We start from the raw sequence: 27764 nt of genomic DNA, 5'->3' as shown, positions 1-27764 counted from the left end.
GGTTTTCTAGCAAAGCTTTTAGGATCTTCATATTGCATTGGTCTTGTCACAGAATTATACTGAATGCCATGAAAAGGGAACATGCAGCAGAACAGATTTCGGGTAAACCTTCCATCCATTGGGCCACTAAGGAGATGTTCATGTCACATACCTGACTTTCCCTAATAGTGAGTTTTGGGGATTGTGGCCCCTTGCCATCATTCTCAGCAATTTGCATACATTGATGTGTTTGGTTTTGCTTCTGCCAAGTAAGTCAGCTTCCAGCGTTGACACCCGTTGTGAGCTCCTAGTCACAATCGTTTATTTTTTTTTCAAATTGTCTCATCATTCTCCTGTTATATTTTTGTGAATAACTGTCAGGATAGTCAAAGAAACGCATGGAGTACATGCAGAAAATATTGGAAAAATACTGCATTCGTGATTTGATTCAAAAAGATTCCATTTATATTTAAAATATATTTATGTTATGTGAATTCATTTTATTGCTATATTATTTTTCTTTTTTTAAAATTAGAGAAAAGAACATATTTTAATTTGTAATATGCCTCATTTTTTATTTTAGCCTGACTTTTGAGGATTATTGTGATCATATTGTCTAATAATATTTGTATATAGTTTATAAACACACACACACACAAACACACACATACACACACAAACACACACAGACACACATATAAAATTATCAAAGCATAAATCACTTGACTTGAAGAAATTAAACATAAGATTGGGAGAAAAAAAATATATGTGGAAAATGTGTTTAAAAAAAAATAGTTATTTTTATTTGGTCAGTCAGCTTCCCTGCCTCCCCACAGCCCCATGTTGAATTTGATGCTCATGATGACGATGGTGCAACTGCCAATAGTAATAGTGATGTTAACAATAAAAATGATGATGATGATTATGATGATGATGATGGTGATGGTGATGAGGATGATGATGGTGATGAGGATGATGAAGGATGATGTGCAGTAAATTTCTATGACATGCCAAGCCATGGCCAGTCAGCTCTTGTCCAAACCACTTTTTCATCTCAGTAGAAATATCTAATGGAATATATTAAATCATATTAACGTAGTTTATCTTATTATCTGCATTACACATAGCCTTGGGCTGGTTACCCAAAAAATGACTTTTACTCCAATTCACTGATACAGCAGCATTCTGACATAGAAACTGATATAAAGAGGTCTAAATACAAAAACAAATCAGCAGGGTACACATTTTTTAAATCACTTATGTTTATTTTATATGAGATTTAAGCACATGAAGATATGTTGTGTCTGTTTTGGAACACTTATAAAAGATGTTTCCTTGTCTGCTTCTTCATCTTGATCAAAAGAAATTTCAAATTTTTTGCTACTACATCAGGCTAAAATACTTTTATTTGCATTATGGTTTCTACCACAAAACAGAATATATTATTCAATAAATGAAACCAGTGCTACATTTAAAATGTTTTGTTGTTGGTGGTGGTGGTGGTGTATTGTGTAAAATCAACATAATTCTCGGCAAAGCGTCAATAGCTGTATCGTCTTTGCTTCAGTCAGCTGAAGTTAAATATCATCATTTACAGTTTTTGTCTATATGTGTTTATGCACCAGAATTCCAATATTCCACCGCTATGATTCTTTTATGCTGACATCAATAGCATGCTATTAAAGACAGTATTTCATTATTGGTTTCTCATCCCTGGTGGTTATTTACAATCCCACATATACTAAGCATTGATATTAAAGGAGAGCAATTTAATGAGGCCCTATCTTCTGTAGCAATATGTCTTTCCCAGAATGAGATTGTGTTTAAAGATTTTATCAAGAAATTGCTGTTCGCTTGGGTTATGTTTTGTCCATGAAATATGCATTTCATATTTCTTTCATTTCATTAACATAATTTAATTTGTGCTTTGCATTCTGTGCATAATACATATTTGATTTACAAAACAAATATTTCCATTAGAAAATGAATTTCATGCAGGCAAAAGGGAGAACTGAATGATGTATTGTAAGGAAATAAGAAATATTATATATTATCTTCAGCATCCAAAAACCATTGGCAGAGGAAGAAATACATTCTGATTTTCAAACTATGTACAAATATGCATTAAAATACCCACGATGATAGAATATATATTGCATTGATAAATCAACATAATTTAGACCGATTTATATCCCATTCTGTTATAAGTAATAAGGGGTTATCTGTGTTATCTGAAAGTGTATTGGGAACAAACAATTCAAAAGAATGTACATTTATATTTAAGTGGGTGTTATGGCACGTCTGTCTCATTTCAACATAGTATTTTTAATGTATATTGCATAAAAGAAGATTCTTTTTTAATTAATGCAATGCAATGCAATGCAACCAAGACAGTTTAAATGCTATCAGTTGGTGCTTGATAAGTTCTGAGGTTCTGAGAGCTTGGGGATTTGGATAACGGGAAGCATTTAAATGTCCCTGGTGGGATCATATTCATTTGGTTTGTCTCTGATATAAAAAAGGCAGGTAATTCCATGATATATCACTAGCTTTAATGAGCTCAAGATGGGAATGGGGAAAAAAAAAAAAAATATATATATATATATATATATTTTTTTTTTAAATGTTTCACTATTATTATTATTACAGTGAGCAAACAGTAAGACTGTTGTTCAAGACGACTTACTTCTAACAGGAAATAACCACAGAACAGTAGACCAGGCAATGCATTTTCTGTTGGCGGTGATGGTGAACAATGAATATGACAGACTCTTGTCTGTTTAAAAATAGTCCTGCTATAAAAATGAATGGTGTTCCAGGTGCTCCCCTGTATCTCGTTGAATCTGTGCTAGACATTAATCACTCTTGATTGTAACATGGAGGAAGTGGCAGGGGTGTGGGTTTAGGGTGAAACTGAGCGAAACAGGAGTATGGTGCTGCCTGTGTTTTCGGAAAGTTGCCTCTCGACCATCTCTCTTTTTGATCATCTTAAGTTGTAAAGTGTCACAGAGATGCCAGTCTTTTGTTTCTGTTGACCTTTTCCTAAAGCGAGTTCACCTTGCACAAAGAGCAGTCCTGAAATCCGTTTGCCTGTCAGTATACTACTGACAACCTGAGTAAATGTGTGAATCTGATGCTGTAAGTTCCCTTTTTGTCTGGCGGTAGACACAAAAAAAGAAGAATGCTAATCATTGCAAAGTTTAATTTGTGGGGAATTTAAGGCATTCTCCATGAAATGTAATGCATTCATGCAGAGCTGGCCAAAGTTTCCAGGTAAATTGGTCTCTGGTTACTGTGTACTAAGAGATGTAATCGAAATTTTAGGCTTTCAAACGTTTTACCTTGTACCTTAAGACTATTATGGGTAATGTCCCAGTTAAACAATGTGACCACCATTTCCCCTGCTCTGAATTACACTACAACATTTCTTAGTTGTAATGAAAAGCTTTCCGCTAGAATGAAAAGTATTCAAACTCAGCTTGTTCGTTAATGTCAATATTGGAAAAAAAATCTATCTAATATTGCAGGGCTATCAGATCATATGAAATTATGGATTCTTGGTCTAAGCATTCAGCCTCTGTCTGCAGAGCTGTTCAAATCAATTGAAGCAGAGACAGAGACAACACACACAAACACAAACCACAAAAGGAAATGAAAGCATCACTGCCATTGTTAAATGAGTTTCAAAGTATTTGTTTTGTAAATTACCCTTCTGAAATTATAAAAGTTATTTAAAATATGTATATTAAGTCTATATATTGTGACAGTGTTTTAATGTTTATTTTAAATTACTTTATGTTATCTATTATATAGAACACTGTTGCTTTAGGAGAAAAACTCATTTACTGGCCATTTTATTGGAGATACCTGTTCAGCTGTTCGTTGAAGCGAATATATCTATTCAGCCATTGATATGTCAGCAGCACAACATATAAAATCATGCAGTGACAGACAAGTTTCGATTTCTATTGCGGCGTTCTGATGGTAGGGTCAGAATTTGGTGTAAACAACATGAAAGCATAGATCCATCTTCATACTGGTTTCTTGAACATGACAATGAATTCACTGTAGTCAAATGACCTCCACAGTCAGCAGATCTCAATCCAACAGAGCACCTATGGGATGTGGTGGAACAGCAGATTTGCATCCTGAAGGCGCAGCTAACAAATACAGTACAGTATGCAGCAACTGCATGATACTATCATGCAACATGGACCACTGTCGGTCCAACCTGAAACTAACAAGGTGTACCTAATAAAGTAGCCAGTGAGTGTGTATGTATGTGTGTGTGTGTGTATATCTGCCATAAGGTTTCTAATAAAACCTTGTGTAATGGAAAATTTTGCAATTAAAATAACAGGGCTTATGGAAAAAATTAAGGAACTACGGAAAGATCACTGAAATCCTTAGCAAACCATCGACCATTGTGTTCAACAGGCTGTATGAAGCTTTGTTTTAAGTTCAGCACCTGAATTATCACCAATACCCTTATTAGATACATTCCTGTACCTTTGTTCACTCATATTTATGGCAATAGAGTATGTTTTGTGAAAATCAGTAGGGTGTGTCCTGGGAAGCTAACACACCCTACTGGATGAGCAGTGGTGTGAATCTCTCCCTCTCAGATGATGCAATATACATTTAGATATATGGGCTACCAAAAAGTAGAAAGATATGCATTTACTTGTAATGATTTTATACCATTTTGTTCAGCTCTCACACATACAGTTCAAATCAGTTTAACATGTATTGAGTCGCTGTAGTTATTTTACACTGCAAAAACCATTAGACACTCTAGACTGACAAAGTGTATCGTGAGGTCTTAACTTGAAATTATATTGCATTTATACGCAGCAAAAGTCATTGAACAGGTGAAATGATTTTGAATCAATATTTAAAATGCTGATAAGTTAGGACAAATATTAAAGGAATGAAAATATTCAAAAAATACATTTTAGCAGTTAGATTCCTGACTTTCTGCAACATCTATTACCATTCTGTAGTAATCTCATTATTAAGTTTTTTTGAATAGGTAAGAAAGAACCAGGTCTTAAATGACACATTCCGTGATGAAATGGCACTCCTTAAAAATGATTTTAACGCCTAATACATTTGCACACACAGCAGAAATTTAATACCTTAAACCTTACATGATCTGGTAAAGAAAGAGTTTAGTCTTGTGCAAATAATCTTTGCTCAGCAAAATATGAAAGTAAACTTACGAATGACAGGTGAAAAACCTCTGAAATGGGTGCAAATTAAGATGTATATTCCTACTGAAAGTATCACTTTTTATTATCAACTCTGCGGATTATTCTGTAGAAACCTGGGCCTATGCTTCAAGCAACCGGAGTCAACTGGAACAAGTCAGGTTTATTCAATGACATTACATTCCTTTGTATAAATGAGTCTTATAATACCTGTAGGCCACATGCTTTAATTAAGTGAATCAAGAGAGATGATTTTTACATTATTGAGAGTCTTAATGCTGTTCACTGCCTGAAAATATTCATTTATTGATATTTTTGTAATTAGTATAAGTGTCTCCAATGCACCTAATCAGTGATGATTTCCTGTTCACCTTAAATTCTGTATGATCACTTTGATACTGTTGTCATTCCCAGGGTTTTGGGAGATATACAGCATGATAGCTTGTTATTTTATTGTCAATAATATCCAGGCCTCTAGGTATAGTGTGCTACAATGTAATTTCTTTGGGACTTGCCAAGTTTCACAGTATTTTGTGCTTATACATCTTTTCTATGAGAATGTATCCTTTCAAGAGCAGCTTAAATAATAAAGTAAGAAATAGAAGTAGATTTGTTTTCATTGTGTGCTAACCCCATTTGATACTTATGTACTTGTGACTCTCAGCAGTTCTGCTAATGTTCCTGCAGCTGATGTCACAGACTGTGTATTTTTCCATACCTGTTTCATCTTTTTAACTCTGGCTAAAGGCTAATCCTCTTATTATTTTGTATTATTCTTAAATTTGATCTTTGTATGCCCATATTTTCTAATAAATTTGTTTGGCATTGAGAGATTAAAGTGTCACGCCAGTTTCAGATGTGATGAAAGATTATGGCCAACAGTATTTAAAGCCAAGAATATGGTAAACATGATGTATGATAAATTGTGATGTATCACAAATGAAGCTGTGGTATTTATGTGGAGACTAGTCAGTACACATCATATATGGTGTCAAAACTGAGTAGATTAATATAGACAGATTAGAGGCATGTATTTTAGAAATATGAGTCATAAATTATATCATAACTAATAGTACACATTCTTTATAACCACAAATAAAACTTTTTTAAGCATTTCTTCTATAGCACACATTTGTATTGCAACCATGTTTGGATATTTTTTTACTATTTTTTTGTAGTGAAATTATAAAAATAGTGACCACTAAAGGCACCAGACCACTTCACATGACATATGGACCGATGGTTGATTTACTGTCCTAACCTGATAGTGAGAGGTTTAATGAAAAAGATACAACTCTGCCAAAGTATTCAAATCACTTTTGTGATAAAGTTATATGTTCAGCCTTGAAAAAACTGGTAGATAATGTTTGGACTCATTATAATTCCTGGTGTGTTTAAACAGGCAGCCCAGAATGCAAACAAAAGCAGATGAAATTTGAAAAGTATTATCAATATTGCAGATAGCGGCTGCCCTTTCCAATCAGAACAAGCATATCTCTCGCAGAAAATTTACGGCTGACTAGTTCATTCATTTATATTAGCCTGCTGTATTTTTTTTTCTCTGCCTTCATATATATTTATGCTGAATTTATGAAAAGGCCAAACAACTGTCATTAAAGTTTTTTTCTTTAATTCATTTACAGTATTAACATTGTAGTAAAAGTAAATGTATATGTAAATATTAGACAAGTTTTCATGCTGGCCTTCTCTGCGGGACTATTTCTCATGAAAGAATGCAAGAATATAACAGTTTCAGATTGTTCTCTGAAGACTAATGTGACTTGTATTTTTTTTCTTTTTTTGAGGGTCAGACAGCTAGTACATGTGCACAGTAATTTTATAATGTATTGGTTTAGATACATTGGTGATTTGTATTTTGTGTAAAGATATTAAATAGAGAAATATACAATTACTTTGATTAACTCATGTCTTATGGACATGAGCATGTTGTAGACATAACAGCATCCTATGAATGATATATTTATTTTAAATTGAATGTGGTGGATTTAGTTTATTGTAAAAAGGAAATATAATTAATCTCCACCCCCATCCCAATCCAGATATAGACATTTTTCACCTACTGAACCCCAGCAGCATTAAAAATAAAATATTTTAACATGCAAGAAGTTTGGAGTGAGAACGAAAGCTTTGATAGGAGGAGATGAAACTTAGCTACCTGACGCTTCCCTGTCAACCTCACTAGCATGAAGGAAACTCACCACACACTCATTTTATGGTGAGTAAATATGGCTTTATCTATGTCAGGGGTCATCATGCATTGGAAATTGGAGTCAGCCATTGGAAGTATTTCAGAAATATCCAAATCATAAATAAAAACACTTATTCTCATCATCAAAAATAGAACATCAAAAACTAGTAGCTTATTGTTTATGTATTAGAGAAATTGGTCTAACTACTCATAGTTATTGAGAAATCATTTTTTTGGTTTTTTTTGTACTTTTATTTTATTTTATTAAACTTTTGTTTTTATTTTAATGCAGATCCCTATATTTTATTGACACATCTTTTCTGTGGTCTCTGGAGAGCAGGTAGGAGATATAGTACCTTCGGCACGTTGTCAAGGCTGATCCAATACATACCATACAACAGTGACAACGATTTTTCATGCATTCACAAAGGGTACCTTAATTCTTTTGAGGACGCTTATGACAACACTTCAAACACGAATGTTGAAGAGCAACAGAGATATTTTTACAATGTATGAGGTCAAAAGTTTCAAGCTAGAAAGGAAAAGGGTTATTTTGATTCAAATTGTCATAAAAATGTATTATTTAACAATACTGTTACAAACCAATTCAAAACTGACAGACACTTGGCTGTTATGATTGCTGTTCCAGGGTTTAGAACCATTCCACAAAATGTAAAACAATAGATCTTTGTTTTCACATGAGGCAGCTCAAAACAAAGAAATGGCTTTATAATACAACTTTTGGTAAAGGTGAGCTTCATAACGTTTTTGTTTCTGGCACACAGAGAGATGATTTGTTCATTCCCAAACTGAGTCATGTGAAAGACGTGGAAAAACTGCATTTCCTCTGCACTTTACATGACATTCAGGTCAGCCATGCTTAATATTTGATTTCCAAAAATTAATTCTTTGTATTTTTAAAGATGTAACTGAATTTGTCATTATATTAAACACTTTTGGATAGACTCGATACACTTACCAGTTGTGGCTATGCAGTATAAATAATTTTTGAAAACAATGAATTGAAGTTTTTTCATGAATAATTGCTATCTGACTACACTTCTGTACATGTTTTTTAATCTCACTTCATATAGTCCATATTGTACAAAACTGTACATATTGAATATCTTTTTATAAAATATTGCTTCCCTTTTTAATTTTAGCAAGAGGAAAATCCCAGGGTTTAAAAGGATAAATTGGTTTCCTTCCGGCGCATACAGTGCTAATCCATAATAATATGGTTGGTCTGACTAATGCTATCACATTCAGTTCACTGGGATGTAGAAATGGGCACATTTGATTTGGACCCAAACATTTCTCTAGAGAGAGGTAAAGATAAAGTGAGAGAGAATGGAAGCAAAAAGAGAAAGGTGGTGCTGTATTTCCATGAATGGAAGAGCCTTTAAATCAGGAAACCTTTAATGCCTGAAGGGCTTATTACGCTGAAGACTGAAATATATATATATCTATAACATTTTAAGAGAAACGATATTACAGGTAAATACAGAGAATTTTATATATATATAAATGTGATATATGAAAAAGATTTGTAAGCATGCATATTTCATACTTGACTCTGGCATGTTTCTTTCAAATGATGTTTATTAATTGTAAATGCTGAATTTTATTTAATTATGCTCAGACATTTCTACCATAAGCATGCATATGGAACACTTGATAAATACATACACACAGTAGCATGTTTCTTATCACAATGTAAAATGCTTTCATGAATTTCATCAATAATTGCACAGTTGTGTATCTGTATACATACAGAGGACACTGGCATTAAAATGGTCAGTGCCCCGCTAAAAACAAAGATTTAAGCCCTTTGCCCAATAGTGGAAAACTGAAGATTCCATTCTGTTGAAACTGCAGCTCTGCTGTAGGTGCTTCATGGTTCAATCCAGATTCACTTCTCACCCCCATATAACTCAATTTAAAAGCTGTATCAATTTGGGGTTTTTTGGACAAATCAGTATATTGTGCTGCAAACTCTGCGGTAATCTAGGACAGGAGTGGCATTTTGCTTCTAGATTCTCTATTCGTCTCCCCATCCAATCTTTCAGACAGTAGACATTTCTTTATAGATATGTTAACATACAGGATGTACCTGTATATATGATATCTGACATTGGCTTGTATCTTGATTTAAAATGTTCATTAACCGTACATGCTGATTTTTAATTATGCTCAGACATTTCCTCTATAAGAATAGGGTACACTTAATACAAAGTTCCACAGAAATGCACTAATCGCACTGATGGTTTTCAGTATTTTCCAAATGCCATGAAAGTTATACACACCAGTAGTTCTGAATTATTGACCCTGGATGCCTCTTTTGATACTCACACTGTAATCACATTATGTAGCATGCTCTCCTCTCGTGCTGGGGGCATGACAACATGCAAGGACCACTTGGACATCCACTGATTGCCAACAGTGCAGTTCTTGTGTTGCCATTGGGCTGGCTGCAGGACGTCCCCTGTGTTATGAGCCAATCTCAGGTGTTTCCTGAGTGTCATTTTACATGTCTTCATATTTCTGAACACTTTTGAGCTCTCCAACAGAACTTTATTGATCTTCCTTTTTCTGTCATAGTATTTCTTATCATAGTAAGTCTTTTTCTTGTAGTCTCTCAAGTGTTCCTATATGTGTAGTAGTATATACCTTTCAGTAACACTTTACTTAAATCAGTCATCATACTGCATTATAGATACCTTCATAATGCATTATAATGCACTCATAAAATATCACAAACACGGCTATAACTATTTGTAAAAAGGCATAACACATTATAGCCATGTTTAATAATGCACTATAGATACCTTCATGATGCGTTATAATGGTCAATATAAGAATTAAGGTTGCTTTGTACTGCGTTATGGAGGTGTTTATAGTGTGTTATATATGAGAGCTTCATAGAGCATTCAAAATGCATAATAAACATGGCTATAATGTGATGACTTTTTATAAATAGTCATAGCCATGTTTATAATGCTTTATGAATGCATTATAATGCCTTACGAAGGTATATATAATGCATTATACATGACTGCTTTAAGCAAAGTGTCACCTATCTTTCTTTATGTGGGTTATGCTCTAATTTGAATTTTTCAGCAATGGTTGTGACATAAACGTCCCAAAATTTCCTCTTATTAAGAGCACAAGTCAATATATCAAACATCTCTATGAAGTGTATTTCTGTTTTTTATGCACTTTGTATGTAGTTCAGAACATTATTCAGAATTTAAAGATTTTGCTGTTTTTTTCCTTTTTTAAATTCAATAGTTTTGATTATAAAACTAATATCAATATATTATCTTTAGAAGACAGACGCTTTCATTTTTTATTTTTTCATTGACATCAGGAAAAAGTAACTGAAAAGGCATTCACAATTGTCAGCTGATTAACTTCCTTAAAAAGTCTATGTTTTTTTCAAGTGTATACAAAAACATCATAGGGTATTTTAATCCTCAGTAACCCAATCTCTTTCCTGGCAGCCAATGCATTTTAATGTTTATTATGGGGTTGAATGTGGGAGCTGGTTTGCTTTTTGAACCCCAAATTCAAAGCGACAATGAAAGAGGGGGAAAAGTGTCATTGTTCAGCAGGCCTGGAGTGGGACTTTCTTTCGGCCCAGAAGTTACATGATGCAGATCAGTCAACAAAACCCTGTATTAATGCAGCCGTCATGCCTCCAAACAAACAAAAACAAATTGAAACACAACTGAGAAATTAGCTAATAGTCCGTTCTAGTTTCCACAAACAAACAAATACATAAGAAGTGGACTGCCTGTAACCTCAAGAGAACCTGAAATATAAAGACCGTTGTGGAATCTTAAACCTTTTCAAGAATATACACACACACAGACACACACATTAATTGATAATGATTTGTGGATTTATTATTTATTTTAGTTAGACTTTAAGTCACACATTAAAAATAGGCCATAGGCTAGACTGAGTGTGGAGGTGTTTTCCTGAGTAAACATCACAATCCTGTTCCATAAACAAAGTATCCTAGTGTTTGGTTTGTCAAGCGTGAGTCTGACAGAGATATGGTCTGAATGTCTCTAGGTCTGAGAGAGAGTTCTGAGAACCCCCTTTGTGCTCTGCAAGTTTGTACCAGCTAACACGTGTAGTTAACATGCATTTTCTTTGTAATGTATTGACTGTTATAACAATTATATCTTCACATTTCTTTGCAATAAAAACCCACACATATTATAACATATTTTCCCCTGGATTTCTAGAAATATTGCAATCAATCATAAGAAACTAAATGTAGTTTTCTGAAATATTGTTACTGGCTCCTAAAACCTGTATCCTATCATTTTCTTAATTTCCCTAACATTATACAATGTGCACACCTGTTGCATGCTGTACAATTCAGTATCAATATTTTCTTCAATGCCCGCATACATGCTATAGGATAAGATAAAGTCTGTGAAGGCCTTTGCTAGAAATGTTCCAGGGGCTAATCATTGTCACATGATACCAACTTTTGCTGTTGACTTTTCAAGTTTGGAATGTACATTAATATTTATATATACCTTATTTAACAGACACTTTAGTCCAAAGCAATGTACAAGTAAGGAAAATAGCACTTTGCACACATACATGCTGTCAAGGAAATAACTAGGCATAAGTCCAGCAAGGCTGAGCGTAAGCAGTATTACAGCTATTAGAGCAGGGGCTTCACTACAACAAGGCAAGAACCTGATAAAACGAATCAAAGACTTCAAGTGCAACTTAAGAACCTTCATGGAATGTCAAGATCATCAGGTTAGTAGAGGAATTCATGAAACAGATGGGTAATGAAGCATTTCTGGGAGAAATGTATACAGCACTGCAATGTACCTGCTACCAAATAATTGCATAGGTGTCCATAATTAGCTGGACTTTAAGGCAAACCAGGGCTGTACCTCAAGAAAAGGCCATTCATTCACTTGTGAGAAGTACTGAAAAGAGAGATATTGGATGTGACCAAAGTGTGTTTAATGTGTGTGTCTATATGTGGAGGCAGGTGGCAGATCCTGGCAAAGGTAGCATGGGGAATTACTCAAGGTGGGATCTTCTAATGGGATGTCAAGCTATAAAACTTTTACCTGGGGGGTTGGGGGGGGGGGGGGCTTGCAGCTGGCTATAGCTATGACGCTACATGGGTTTCGACGACCACTGGTGGAGACAGCAGACAGCAACGCCTCATCTCTTGCTGGCTGGACAGTGCAGAGAGGCACTTTCATAAATGCAGTGTTGTTAACCCACAGTAATCAGCCTGAAATGTTACCAGTCTTATGGGAATTCTCCTGACGTTCCCGATTACACTCCTGCATTGTTGTCCGGTATAATGTACAGAAAAACTGCGATAGCCTAATCAGTGCTTGGGACAATTGAAGATGAATGAAGTATGGTTCTAAAATGAGAATTGGGGTAGCAGTTGCTTTTTTGCCTGTTTGTTGTACTGTATACAGTATGTATTTGTTTGTTTGCTTGTCTTTTGATATGCAGACGAGACTGCAAAATCATTCTGAAACATCTGAGTAAATAGATATTGAGCATCTTAGTCAGTGATTGGGACACAGAAGGAGAGCGAGCAAGGTGATCACAAAATCACAAAAAAGTATTAAACCAGAACAATATTTGCAAAGTTCACAAAGCTTTTTTTCCCCCGTGGCACATATTCTAGTATGCACACTATAAAGGACAGCAGCCCATCCATTAATTGAAAGTCTTATTATGCATGATATCATTGCCTTGCTATCTGACTAATAACCTCCTGAAAGAGCACAGATACCATTGATGATATAACAAATGATTGCAATAAAGGAGGGAAGATTCAAATACATGACAATGCATTCAAAGATGCATTCAAGAGCCTCTAACGTTTCTGAGAGCATTACACTGGTCATTACTGCTCGTACCTACTGCAGTTGATGTAGTCAGTAATCACAGTTTCCCATTACACACGAAAACCCTGCAAGGAAGTTATAATAATAGTTTATTTCTGGAAACATATGCAAAACTAGAAATGCTAATATAATATTTTACTTATTAATTATTAAACATGAGCAGCCTTGAGATTTTTCATTAATTAATTACAGCAAATAAATAAGGAGCCTGAGCTGCCAAGTATCACTTAAAATGCAAAATAAATGCCTTGTAAAATATATACATAATGGTCTTGCAAATAGTAACTATTTAACTGATCAAGTGCAAGACCTTTAGCAATGAGCACATTGTATTACCCAAGGAAATACTAATTATACATGAAGACAGCAATGTTCTGAATATAAGCTGTATTTTGAGCACTCATATAGGTATATGACCATGTCCACTCCCCTATACTGGTGCCATTTATATAAGCAGGAATAGGAAGGGCAAGCATAAAAGCATCGACAAATCACACGTAAGAATTATGACATGGTTATCAGAATGCAAATAAGCACAAAACTGCTCATAGAAGCTGGCAGATTAATGATAAATTATACAGGCTAGCCTTGTTTATAGCGGCAATTTTCTGTCTCTGCACCTGTTCGTTTGGTCTAGTTTAAACCAGACGGAGAATTTACAGCTCTTCACGGGGCGCTTTTCTACACGTATGACGCCGTCTCCTAAACCATCTATCACCCCCAATCCCTTGTAATGCATTTAATAAAGTGCAATAAGAGATTCAATTTTAAAATGTATAAGGTATGTCTATTCTGTCAGACCTGGCTATGTGAAACCAGACTAAAGTTACATTAAAAGCAATTCATGTTTTCATTTAAAAGTAGTACACCTCATTAAATTGATTATACATTTTTTTAAAGCCCCCCCCCCTCAAAAAAAAAACAAACCAAACAAATGTCTTAACAGTATTCACTTATCCTACATTTCAGCCATTGCACTGAAATACATGCCCTCACATTAAACTTCCCCAGAAAGGATTAAAACCATTTTTAAAAAGTCACCTGAACTGAGTAATATTCATAAAAAGCTTCCCTTCCAATGCATCATGCCGACTTGTGGCAATGTTTGCATGTCTCAAGTGCGGGACAGAAGGTGTTTTCTGGATTGGATTAGGCTAATATATTGGCTCATCCTTTAGGTTTTTATGAGATTACATTGGTATTGTTTAGTCTAAATGAACACCAGTCGTAAATTGGTAGATCATTCTGCAAAACATGGCTTCCATCCATCCATCCATCCATCTTCTGTAACTGCTTGTCTTATTTGGCACAGTTGAGGGATGCAATAGCTTGTACTGATAGCTTGTATGTTTTAGTTCTAATAAACCGCAGGAGCACTTGGAGACATTTCATGGAAGCAGTTTGAACATGAAATAATGTATGTGTGCCCCAGCTATGTCAGGTAAAGCATTTATCTGATGTGAACACATATCTAATTGTATCTCTAATGCAGTGTCTTGGGGACCCCTAGTCTGGCATGGACCTGGGCAGGAGCAAAATCATGGACTGTGTAGGGCCCCCTGAGGACCAAGTTGAAATGAGAAACACTGCTCTAATAATCAAGTACTTGTTTGAGGGTTAAAATCATAAAACAGGAACCCAAAACACATGCACAGAAAATGCAGGAGACCCCTGCAGGTCATTGTCTTTCATTCATGCATTTTCATAGTCATACATGACTGATATACTAATACATTGTTTTTCAGTAGTTCATCAAGCCTGTTTTTTCTGTTCAACAACAAAACCTCTTGAGTGTATTTAGCATGTGACGAAAGTAAACAAAATAATTTCACTATTCAATATATTACAAACAACTCTGGGCAAATGAACACCTGTTTCTGTTTCATTATACAGCACAGTGATCTAATTCAATATGCATTTTTCAATATGAAACATGCATTCAATATGCATGTTCTATGTCTATGTTGAAATGTAATTAAAGCATATATGCTTTTTTATTTAAGAACAATGAAAAAACAGTTCTTTCAATTTGTTACCAAAATAATAAATAATAGTAATAATTCATGATAATTAACGTGAATTAATCTCAGTCCACAAACTAATTTTTTACAATGTGACAAGTTGACTACTGACAGGGCAGAGAAAGCCATGTCTGAATGACAAAATAAGTGGATGTGTGTGTTGTTGTCTTTAGGAGGAGAAGAAGTGGACTGTGCCTGACTAATTATGCTGACCAAAGAGATATTGGCACCATTTTATTGGAAACATTCATCATTTGTGGTTATGAGGAATCATTATTATCATGCAACATTGTTGCTGAAGGAACATAAATTCAAAAAGGGAAATATAGATGGTCAATCGATACCATTAATCATCAGTGGCTAATGAACATAAAGACAGAAAGAAAAGATGTACCTTATAGATTGACGTCCTTCAGCTTAGGGTCTCAAAAGTGCCTGTTTAGAATTTACTCATTATTGGTTTTATGTGAAAGAGGGTTCTGTTGCATTTTATGTGCTTGACTTCATAATTATACAATACCTTAAAAATGGCTACTATAACATTAAGATAGTTAGGGATGAACTGACCAATACTACATTCACTTTCTAAATGGAGATGATTACCAGAATTTAAATGTTTCTCTTTTTAACTGTTGGTATGTAATAATTAAGCAATGCCTCTAGAACATAATCATACAAAACCTAATAATTTTTTTTTCCATTTTCAAATGTCAAATAATTTTTTAAAAATCTAGAATTTATATTGTTATTGAATAATATGCAAACTGTTATGTCTCACATAATTGCAACACTTGCCTCTATAGAAAAGGAGAAACTGTAAAATCCAGTTTGTGGATTGGTTATCAATAATCCTTAGCCTTCAAACTATTTTTGACCCATGGACAATATTTCATCTGTGGAACTCTGCAGGTCATCAGAGTAGCCATTAGCCTCATGATGGCTTGCCAAAGTGGTGTCCATCTGCTAATTTAAGGAAACAAGAACATTTTAGGTAGTGATATGTACCTTCTACATATTATTGTTTAACATGACCGTGGCAATTGATAATAGCTTAGAAATCAGTGGTATTCCACAATGTCTTCTCAGAGTTTTAGACTATTATTTGTTTTCCTAGTTTTTTCTTCACTTTGAATGTATTTTCTAACTTTAGCAGCTACTGTAGAGACAGATGCATTTAAACATCATAATTGAGTTTGCAATATCATTTGGTCAGAAGTTTGTTTGTGACGCCTTCAAATACTTTTCTTTTTGCATACTAAGAATTCATCTACGCATTTGTGACATTCATCTGTGAATGTCATCAGTGCTTTGGGACTTCGACAATTATATTCTTGAACCCTTTACAGAGATTCTAGTGAAATAAGAACTCCAATAAAGGTCTATGCGATGAAAGTACTGACAATGCAGTAAACCCTGTCAACTAAAAATGAATCCTCGAAAGCTTCTGCTATATAAAGTTAAATGTCCATATAAATTACAGAAAATAAAAAATTCCAAAATTAGTTGACCTACATTTCTATACTCACCATTTGTAGTGGGAAATGGAGATTTTCCATAGTCACTCTACAGCTATGACTGACAAATATAATAGTTTTACTATCCATACATTCCAGTAAAAAATACTAATATTTTTCTTTTCATGAATGTTGCACCCTTTATTAATTTAGATACATTTTTACATACATAAAGAAGATATCTGATTTTATAGGTTGCTCAAATGTGCTTAGTTTTTTTCACTGAGTTGTTTTGTGTAGATTTGTGTAAGTACAATAAATGTATTGAGAACTCAGCTCAACCTGTTAGCGTTTATATAGCATCTATAAAGGTTCTGTGAAGTGTGTGAACTTCCCAGTGTGTTCATCTTTGTTATTGAATGTGTGTTTATGCCACATGAATAAAAAACCTTGGAGGATCAAGTTCAGCCCCCTACCCTCAAAACATCTCAGATATAAGGATGTGAGGTCTATTAGCACTAATGTTAAGAAAGAAGTGGTCGTGTTCTGCTGAGCTCTTGAGGATCAGCAGACTGTCAGGTCAGTCTATGACGTTGCTGTACAGTATCTCACTATTCCAGGGTCTGCTGATGTACATACTTAACACCTATGAGTATTAGTACTATTGAAGTATGTCTGCCATTCATGATATACAGCACCATGCGGGACAGCACCGGCATCATTATGCAAGGACAGTAAGCATAGAGTACAGCATACAGTAGTAAGCTAATACAACATAGTACATTATCAATATAGATTTATATTGTTCTATTCTAAGAAATCCCTTATTTGGTTAGTAAACTAGTAGCCCTATAGCTGAACGCTTTACCACCAGCAGTCCTTATACTGATTTAAAGAATTACAAGAAGGCCTGTACCCTGCGATCACTTTACTCAGCTCAGAAATATAAACAATTCCTTACAAGTAAGGAAAAGAATATCCTATTTCAGGGACAAACAATATGCAATTCTTGTATATTGAATGTAGGATATAGTCTGTAGTCTAGAAAATTCTGTGTCTGTGTGTTTGTGGATTAGGTTTATATTGCATTGTGGGGACCACATGTCCCCCAAAATGTGATAAAAACCTGTTGTTTTGACTTTGTGGGGACCATTTTTCGGGTCCCCACAAAGTTCTGTGAATGCGATCAAAAAACTAAAAATGCCAAAAGTCTCGTATTTTATTTGGTTACTTATGGTTAGGGTTTGGGCTGGGTAGGGGTTAAGGTCGTCATGTTGGGATTAGAGTTTTCCCCATAGAAATGAATGGAGAGTCCCCACAAAGATATACTTGCACTCCTGTGTGTGTGTATGTTTCAGCATCTGAAAAAGTAAATAGACTGGATTAATACATGGATGCTCTAATTGTGGTATCTTTTTCTTTACTTACCTGATTGGAACTTCCTGACCGCAGTGACATTTCTGGGTACTCTCTTGGATAGAACAAACTTTAAAACCCAGCAACCACGTTCTCATTGAGGAGGCTAAATTGTGTCGTTTGAAGTCTTTCTTTGAAATAAGCAAAGCGGTCCCTTGGCCCATGAATCATATTCTATTTGCACTCCCATTGCCAACAATAGGCACCATGCTGGCCAAATTTTAAAAGAAGCAAAATCCAGCTAATCCCTGATTGAAAGTTCATGTATTCAGGCTTCAAAATGTAAGCTGTGGTAAATTTTCACAGAAAACTGGGAGCTTTCGGCGAAAATGTCACCCTGTAAGGGCACATGGAGTCAATGTCAATGGCAGCTGTTGGGGAATATTAGTCTCACTATACACATTTAATGAAAAGGAAGACCTGGTAATAAAAATACAATAAAAGCGGATTCAAGAGCCTTCAACAAGCCTCAGTAGCCTTCATCTGGATCACAGAGGAAGAAGTGAGAATGTCTTCCCATTAGTGCTATCCTGCTTTCTCCGGGATTCCTGGAATTTAAAGGCAGTGCAACTTAGTTCATTTTCCAAGACGCTTCTCAGTCCTGGAAATAATGTGCAGGCGATTTCCTGGTGGGAGACCTCTCCCAGAAGCCTCATACGGGGTGTCTCACCCTCTGATGGGTTAAACCCCCAGTAATTCTGCTTTATCTTTCCTTTTAAGCTACTGACCGCCTGTGTGCCTCAGGTGTGTCGAGGTTTTCGTGTCGCTCTGATTAGAGTGCCATATCACTACTAATTACAATCATACATGCATTCTCGTGGCTTTGTATCTTCACTGGGACCAGGACATTATTTATTGGAATGCATAACACTTTTCATAATGATGAGTTAAGACTTACTGAATATGTTACAGCATATCTAGTAAATACAATACAGTGCTGTAGGAAAAAGCTATGGAAAAATTGTGTGGTCATAATGGGAATGAATTTCTTGCAAGGTGTTATATTCTGTTAGACTGATATTCATGGGTTAACTTGTTATGCTAATGGTCACACGTGACCCAAACATTCAGATATGAAACCTTGTAGCTGAAAAGAAACCTGACCTCTTGTAAAATACTTTACACCTTTCCCTGGTCACCCCAAAGCACAGAGCCTCTCACAGGTTTTCAAATCCCTCCTTCAGACACCACAGGTACCATCTGAATATAGCCAGCTCCAATCTGTAACTGGAAAACTGAGGGGGAAGAGAGGAAGACTTTGAGACATTAGTATCCATTTTTATCTGGTATGTGTGACCTGGTAATGAAGTGCTATTACCACTCGCTCCACATTCCCTGGTCTGGAATTTAGCAGCTCAGAAAGGCCCTTTGAAAGGCTTTGTTTTACTTAATGCGATCCACTACACGAACACCATAGTGAAGTGTGGTTCTTCTTTTATCCGCAGACAATGAAATTGGCTGTGAGAATGCATGACATTTACATTTTTCAGCTCATGTATGTATACATTAAATGTAAATATATTTATATATATTACATTATATATATATATATATATATATATGTGTGTGTGTGTGTGTGTATATATATATATATATTACGTTTTATATGTTTTATATGATAATTTCTCTTTTGTCTAAAATAAACCCACAAAACAGAAATGAAATGTTTCTTATAGAACAAAAAGAAATAATTTTGTTATTGTGAAAAGGAACATAGAGACACTGGTGCAATATCAGAGCCAATTTAATTTTTTTTTTCGCTGTGAGTAAATAAGGTGTTTTGCAGGTGTTTCAGAAGAACCCCTCTGCAGTAGTGTGTCTTGGATCAAACCTGACAAAGCCTCCTGTATGGGTGCCAGATGGACCCGTGCATTCTCCATACTCCAGCCCAGCTAAGACCTAAGCTCGCTTTTTTTCCCCCCACAAAAGAAAAGCGCTTTGGCTGAAAGAAGCCCACAGCTGAATGTTATGGTAGCGTGTCTTTTGCCAAGCTGATTTTAGCAATTCAAAGGACGAGGCACATGGAAATACAGTTTCAGATGAGTGGTCAATATGCTTTTGAAGCAAGTTTAAATTGGCAGGTTTCTGGTCTTCTAATATTTTCCTACTCTGTGGGGCATCTTGATAAAACCCAGAACAACCAAACTATGATAAAATGCCGCTTCAAATAATGTTAGAGCAGATTTTCCTGAAAAAAAAAAACTGCACTTGGCCAGGCTGTTGGTACTGTCAGCAGAGAACCGCATGAATGTCATATGCTGTATAAATAGCGATATGTTCATATCTGCATCTCTCATGAATTATTACACAATCAAAACAACTGCCTTTACAGACAAAATAACTGTAGAAATTAAATTCAATTACACAGACATTGTCCTTCCTGCTACTTGTACAAGTTTTGAATTACTGGAGTACATTCTTGCAAGAATATATACTATATATAATGTATATAAGAATATAATGTATGTTCGGTAATTTCACCAGACCAGTGCATCCATTAGGGAGATGCAATGTTGTTAAACATAGCATAATGCCTCTGTTAACCCATAGGTACCCAGCACAAATACCAAATGTAGGAATGATGAAAGGGATTTACGCTGCTTTACAATTCAGATGTCACATAAACCCTGAAAACAATAAAACAACATTTGTCAATGTACAGGAAAATAAGTATTGTTTTTTTTTCTCCTGCAGTAAATATAGCTAGAGAAGTGTCTGTGTCAGTTTTCCAGTTTGATTTTCCCACTTAGTTGCAGATCCTTGCATTGATAAGTAACAATAAACTTACATTCTTTTGAAAAATGTATCTAAATATTATATGAATATTAATAATATATAAATTATATGAGAAATCTGTCTGGAGATTATAGATTTGCATGTATTGACATTTACAGAGAAATGTCTTTCACAAGAATGGAAAATGAGGTAAGAAGCTTTAAGGTACAGTATGAAGTGTATGGGTTAGACGTTTTAGTCTTTACAGCAGTTCTCTATTTAGTTTTGCCTTAACTTTTTTGGCAAATATTCTTTGATTTCCTTAGCTGATGCAAATGTTATAAAACAGAGAAACCACAAGAAAGCAAATGACCTGTGTATGTTGTTATCTAATTGTCTCGAAAATAAAAGTAATGAGATTGGCAGCACACCATTACTTAATATTAGCTGCACAAATTACCTGTTATATTCCGGCAGATTGCTCTAGATAACAAATGTAAAAAATATCATTTTCTTTGAGTCATGTTTTTGTGTGAGATTAATCAAATCAGGGGAGTTTCTGTAGAATTTTGTCAAAGGTTAAGAGGTAGTTATTTCTCAAAATGACACGAATATTGTAGAGATAGTTACTGTCTAAATGACCACTGAACCACCAATTATTTCTTGAAGCAGAGAATATATTCATGGCATGTAGCTAAATACAGACAGGCGTTACTTAATTTACGAACTAATGCATATAATTTAGATCTTGAAAGGGGCAGATGGGAATACAATGAAAGATATAATTGATAGTATTATCCTAATACTAATGCCATTTCAAAAGAATATTGCATTCATTGAGGATTAATATTACTTATCAATATTACATAACAGGATTGTTTAAATTCAAAAAGTAGCCAAACCCTATTTATCTGCTTATGTTTATAACAGCTTTTTCAGGTACATCTGAAAACTATCTATATGATTTTTGCATACTTTAGGGCAATTAAGAACAAGAAAAGAAATTACACAGGAATTACATGTTATATTACATCCAGGTTGTCAAAACAATCCAAAATATCAAATGTGCATAACAGGATGAGGTACTCTGCATACCATGCAGATCAGAAAAGGAGGAAAAGAAAAACAAATGAAATACAAGCAAATTTAAAAATGTTGATTTTTCCCATATGCCAGGTGTTATCTGGACATTGCATGTCCTGTTTACTGAGAAATGTGCATGATACTGTCCGAAAATAAAAGCTAAGCAATGGCAGTGATACAAAAGTGAGGGAGATAATGAGCTTGCTCCATCTTTCTGTCTCTATCCCCTACAGTCTCCCTCTATCCTGTCTCTCTCTCCCTCCCTCCCTTTCTATGTCACCTCCAGTGTCAGCAGGGTGAGCTGTTCTCTAGAAGGATAATAAGGACATATATTTGTACTTGATGTAATCTCCCTACCTCTCAATCTGATAAATACTTTCAGTAGAAGCTGCTTATTAGAGTCGCCCGACTGCTTCAGAAGAAAAAGTGGAGATGAGGAGTTACGTTTTAAATACATGCTTAGAATGTGTGACATCATTCCGCCGCAAAGTCAGAACTATGTAGCTTGTCCCCATTCGACGGGGATTATCGTATTCTATGTGGAAATGTCTTCAATAGCCGCTCCAGTATTGCCGAGTTTATGGCCATGGGTTCACAGTGATAGCTTAAAACACAAACAATAAAACACATGCTGGAAGCTCCCGTCCAAATCAAAACACCAAATAAAATTATAAATTCAGCTAATCTCAGAAATAAAAGTAGATACAACTTCATCCCATCAGACTGAAAGTCGCACACACATTTTATGAAGTTCTGACCATGTTAAATACAGATTTATTCATTTTCAGGGAGCCTCTGAACATTTCAAACAAACTGTGGCATGAAAGTCTTCGCTGCTACTTTGACATCTTTAATAAACTAAGGGTGGTATTTTTTTGTCTTTCCTTCCATAATTTTTCTACTCAGCTGGTATTCTTTCAGGATTATTACTAAATTCTGCATACTTTGATAAATCCAAGCAAAATATGTTGTGCATTTAACACATTTTTTGAAACCCTGATCTGGAGTTTATTCCATATTGCCAGGTTTTGGTAGCTTGGTACTTTCACTCTGGGTTCACACTGAAACAGGCATGGGGGGCAGGGGGTTGGGGGGGTTAAACTTATTAAATCGGGATATCCCCTGGTCAAAAAGAGGTTGGTAATGCCTAGTGTAATGCATACTCTGTGTGAAGTTTGCATGTCATGATGTGGTTTCCTCTCAAAGGTCAAAGCCATGCAGTCAGATTAATTACTGTCTCTAAATTGTCTATGACTGAGTGTTTGAGTGTGTGCCTATGTGCCCTGCCGTGGAATAGGATCCCTTCCAGTGTGTGCCCCAACCTTGCCCTTCCAGTGTGTGCCCCAACCTTGCCCTTCCAGTGTGTGCCCCAACCTTGTGCCCTTCCAATGTGTGCCCCAACCTTGCCCTTACAGTGTGTGCCCTTCACTGCCTGTGATAGGCTTCAGTCCCCCACGACCCTGAACAGGATAAGAAGATGGCTATTAGTAACAGCAAATTGCAGATTAGTATGTCTGCTGAACATCCCTCAGCACAGACACTCAGGTTAGGCCAGTGGAATCCAGATCCAGCCGAGGTCCAGCCCAGGTCTTCCAGCATGCCCAACTCAGCTCTCACACCCTGCCTCACCTGAATTTTGAGATCACCTGTTTCTAATTAGTTGCTACATAGATACAGCCTCTTGCTCCCTTTGAAGTTCTTTGAGTTATTGCATGTTTGTTGCTATCACTGAGCCTTCTGTATGATGCTTGGCTGCCTGTTGACTGACCATTTTCTGATTATTGGCTTGGGGTTAGGTTTTTGTACTCTGTTTGCTTGCCTGGTTTTGACCCCTTTTTTCAGGATTTTGAGTACAATTGTAGACTGTATTATTGATGATGCCTCACTCTGCACTTGTATCCAGTCTCTGCATCAATATAAGGGTTTGGCTGTATGATTCTGCTTTTTAACAATAAAAGAAAAGCCATTGTCTATAAGCTTCTCTATTAATGAAAGAGAACTCCTTCTGAACACTCATATTGTATGGCTTGCTGTAAGCTCTGAGACTGGTTCACTAAAGAACACAAGCTTATTGCACTGTATTAGCAAGAATTGAAAATAGAAACAATAGAAATGCTACAAAAACAATTGCCAAAAATATCTGTTTTTATCTAGGCCATAAGGTGAGTCAAATGTAATTGAGCATTTAAACAGAATAGTACAGCCACTTTTTGACACTTGTAGTTACACTGTCCATTCATAAAGCTGATGCAAGTATATATTAATCTGCAAGTTTTCAATCCATTTATGTTTTTTACTAATTGTAATTAGAGAAAAAACAATATCTAAGTTGAGAGAGAATATAAGATTAAGGAATGCATAATATATATTATTCCAAAAATCAGACAACTATGAAAAACATTGCATTTCAGCATTTTTGCAGGTTCACCGGTTGTAGATGAATAGATGCAAATAGAATTACAATGTTTTTGATAAAATCAGGTAACACATAAGCAGTTTATTTATTTCTTTATATCTGTAGGGGGGTTTTATAATTAGCCTTTTCTCTTTATGTTCTGTGTAAAAGCTTCTTCAACAAAAACTGTCATTGTTGTCACACTTGCATTCAGGTTTTTTTTCTTTTAGATATCTGGCCTGAACTTTTGTTTCTATTCATTAAAAACCAAATAAGTCACATTTAATTTTGCTGTAAAATGTCAATGGGAAATACAGTAGTAAGAACAACAGTTGACAAGTTGTCACCATTCATACATATTGGTGTTATTAATTAGTGAATATGCAACGCTAGCTGATCGTGAATTATAGGATTAGTTTTGTGAAGTGTAAAATAATGCCTTTTTTTTTTCTTTGTTTAATGATTTCCTCTTTTGGAGTTTTGGGAATCGGTTAAAGAGAGATCAACTAAAAGCCAAGTTACAGGAATGGTCTCATCTGTTACTCAGAGGACTGTAGCGTCCCCATAGTACCTGCACCCAGTAAGCCTAATCTAGTCCTCAATTATGGGCAGGAAAAGCACACCAGCTCCTCACAGCACAATGTTCAGTATTCAAGCTTCTTAAATGTGAAAAATGAGTTTGGTCTGTACTGGAGCTGAATCTATATCAATGTAATTATCAAATTGTTGATTTGATATGTCTGGAGGAGAATATTGACCTCCTTCTTGTGGACATGATGGAACAAGTATCAAAAGACTGATCTCAGAAAAGACTTCAAGGTGGGTTCTTCTTAGTTGTTTTAAATAATGTATTTGTCATTTCCCAGGTGAGAGAAAATAATTAATAAACTTTCAGTTTATTAATAGTTTTAAGTTTAATGTTTTAATTTTTACTAGTAAATTAACAGATCATGTTCAATGCTTTTGCCACAAAGGGTTTTTGTGATTATTAAGCAATATTGGTTTAATACATGTGCACACAGACACACCCACACACACACACACACACACACACAGGTTTGTAATTATATCTTTGTGAGGACTCTATTCATTTCTATAGGGAAAACTCTAATCACATCATGACGACCTTAACCCCTACCCAGCCCTAACCTTAACCATAAGTAACCGAACAAAATACTTTTCGCCCCTACTTTTTTGATTGCATTCACAGATCTTTGTGGGGACCCAAAAAATGATCCCCACAACATCAAAATAATAAGGTTTTATCAAATTGTGGGGGACATTTGGTCCTCACGATGTAATATAAACCTAATCCACAAACACACACAATATTTCTACAGCAGTTTAGACTATATCCTGCATTCAATGTACAAGAATTGCATATTCTTTGTCCCAGAAGTGGGAAATATTAGTTCCCCACAACGTGATATAAACATAATCCACACACACACCACAAACATATTCACCTGAATCTTTTTTTTTCTTTAATTGTTCAACTTTCATTACTTTTCCAGCCCTGTGTGAAACCCAAGAGGGAACACGCGCTCATCTCCTCCCTTGGGTCCTAGGGTTGATGAAATTAACCTATAGCTATTTTTTTTTTCCGCTTTCACGTTTCTCACAATTACAATAAAAAAATCATGTGAGAAGCACAATTAATTTAAACTCTGCACTCATCCCTTTTATTCCTTTAGGGAAGCACTGTAGAATGTTAAGCTGGACTCAAACGCCCCACCCCCAAGCAATCCCATTACCACCTTACAGCTGGTAGCCAAAGAAACGTGGAATTCAACGTGCAGCACTTATACTCTCAAAACTTAAAATGCTCAGGCTCTTATGAATGGTAGCTTTATATTTAAGCTAATCATTTACATACTAATATACAGTATATATATATATATATATATATATATATATATATATATGTGTGTGTGTATATGTGTGTGTGTGTTTGAATGTGTGTTTATAGGTGTGTGTGAGTTTGTGTATATATATATATATATATATCAGGCTCTTATGAATGGTAGCTTTATATTTAAGCCAATCATTTACATACTATATATATATGTGTGTGTGTGTGTGTGTGTGCGTGTATATATATATGACATATATAATTAGTGTTGTCTGTATGTGCAGAGAGCATTATACAGTTTTACTGCATAGGGAAAACAGTTACATTATTATGCACAGGCAACTTTAAAGGTCACTAAGCTGACAAGGATCAATGTAAGAAACTTATTCTAATAAGATGCTGTGCACTTCCTGTTCTGTTTACATGTAAATGCAGAATCGGTGGTCACCACCTTTAAAAAAAAAAACTCATATCTGTATGAGGATGGCAGAAATGCGAGAATGTCCATTGTACATATGTGGCATAAAGTATATGGGATATTTATATCACGGAACACATAAGCATCATAAAATAAATAACCAAACAAATAAATAATTTGAAGATTTGAAATTGTGGTTGGGGAAATGCTACGAAAACATGTGATAATTGAACATTACCTTTAAAAGTGATATAATTCAATAATACTTAAATTGTATTACACAAAAAGTATGCAGAGCTTAGTTAGCACATATATTTTGGGAAAAATTCTGAATGATGCTGATCTCATTCCATAATATAATGTCAGTAATTTCCTATTACAAAGAGGTACTAATTGGTCCTTCTAAACAGCAAATGATTGTAATGTCCTCCATAAAGATATTACCGCAAAACTGACCTTTATACATGCTTTAGTAATCTGTGGCCCATTTAGTGAACAGTTATTACAGAAACAAGGTTTTCATATATATACCTTGTATAGAGCCGTGGAAAAAATTAAGAAACCATAGCACCCATTTCTCAATTTATGAGTGTGCAGGTGTGCATCTGTGAATTTATAATTCATATATATATATACAGTATATATATATGAATTATAACCTGGTTCTTCCCTGCTTCTCGCAGTGCACCTCACACCTGTACATCACATGTCCCATTCCTTTTGAAGGTCATTTGATGTCATCCAACAATTCATGAGAAACTGCCAGATAAGTTGACGGTCTTTACCTGGCTGGTTTCTGGTTGTTCCCAGTGTCTCCTGCTTCACCTTATTCTTGTGTACTGCTGTCTTAGAGATTTTAAACGTGGAAGCAACCAGCTGCTCAGTGTAGCCTTGTGTATTCCGTCAATCCCAAACATTCTTTCTGTGAACCTGAATACCTAGAAATTTAATACCACACTGTGAAATGTAACTCTTAGGTTTAATTTCTCACAGTTTTGTAGCTTAATATAACCTTGTTAGTCTTGCACAGGGCAGTCTACTTTGTTACTATACAACCATCCATTTTTAATAATCACTTATCTAATTAGGGTTTTGGT

General features: G+C 35.2%; 1 protein-coding gene across 2 annotated transcripts in view; it reads left to right on the top strand.

Moving 5' to 3' along the window:
- The window catches only part of LOC111849650 (zinc finger protein 536-like), a 181765-nt gene that overhangs the window by 34266 nt on the left and 119735 nt on the right, over positions 1-27764 (top strand). The window lies entirely within an intron of this gene.

The sequence above is a fragment of the Paramormyrops kingsleyae genome, chromosome 13 (assembly GCF_048594095.1).
Source record: "Paramormyrops kingsleyae isolate MSU_618 chromosome 13, PKINGS_0.4, whole genome shotgun sequence".
In the NCBI taxonomy this organism is placed as follows: Eukaryota; Metazoa; Chordata; class Actinopteri; order Osteoglossiformes; family Mormyridae; genus Paramormyrops; species Paramormyrops kingsleyae.
This window is presented reverse-complemented; position numbering and strand designations above follow the sequence as displayed.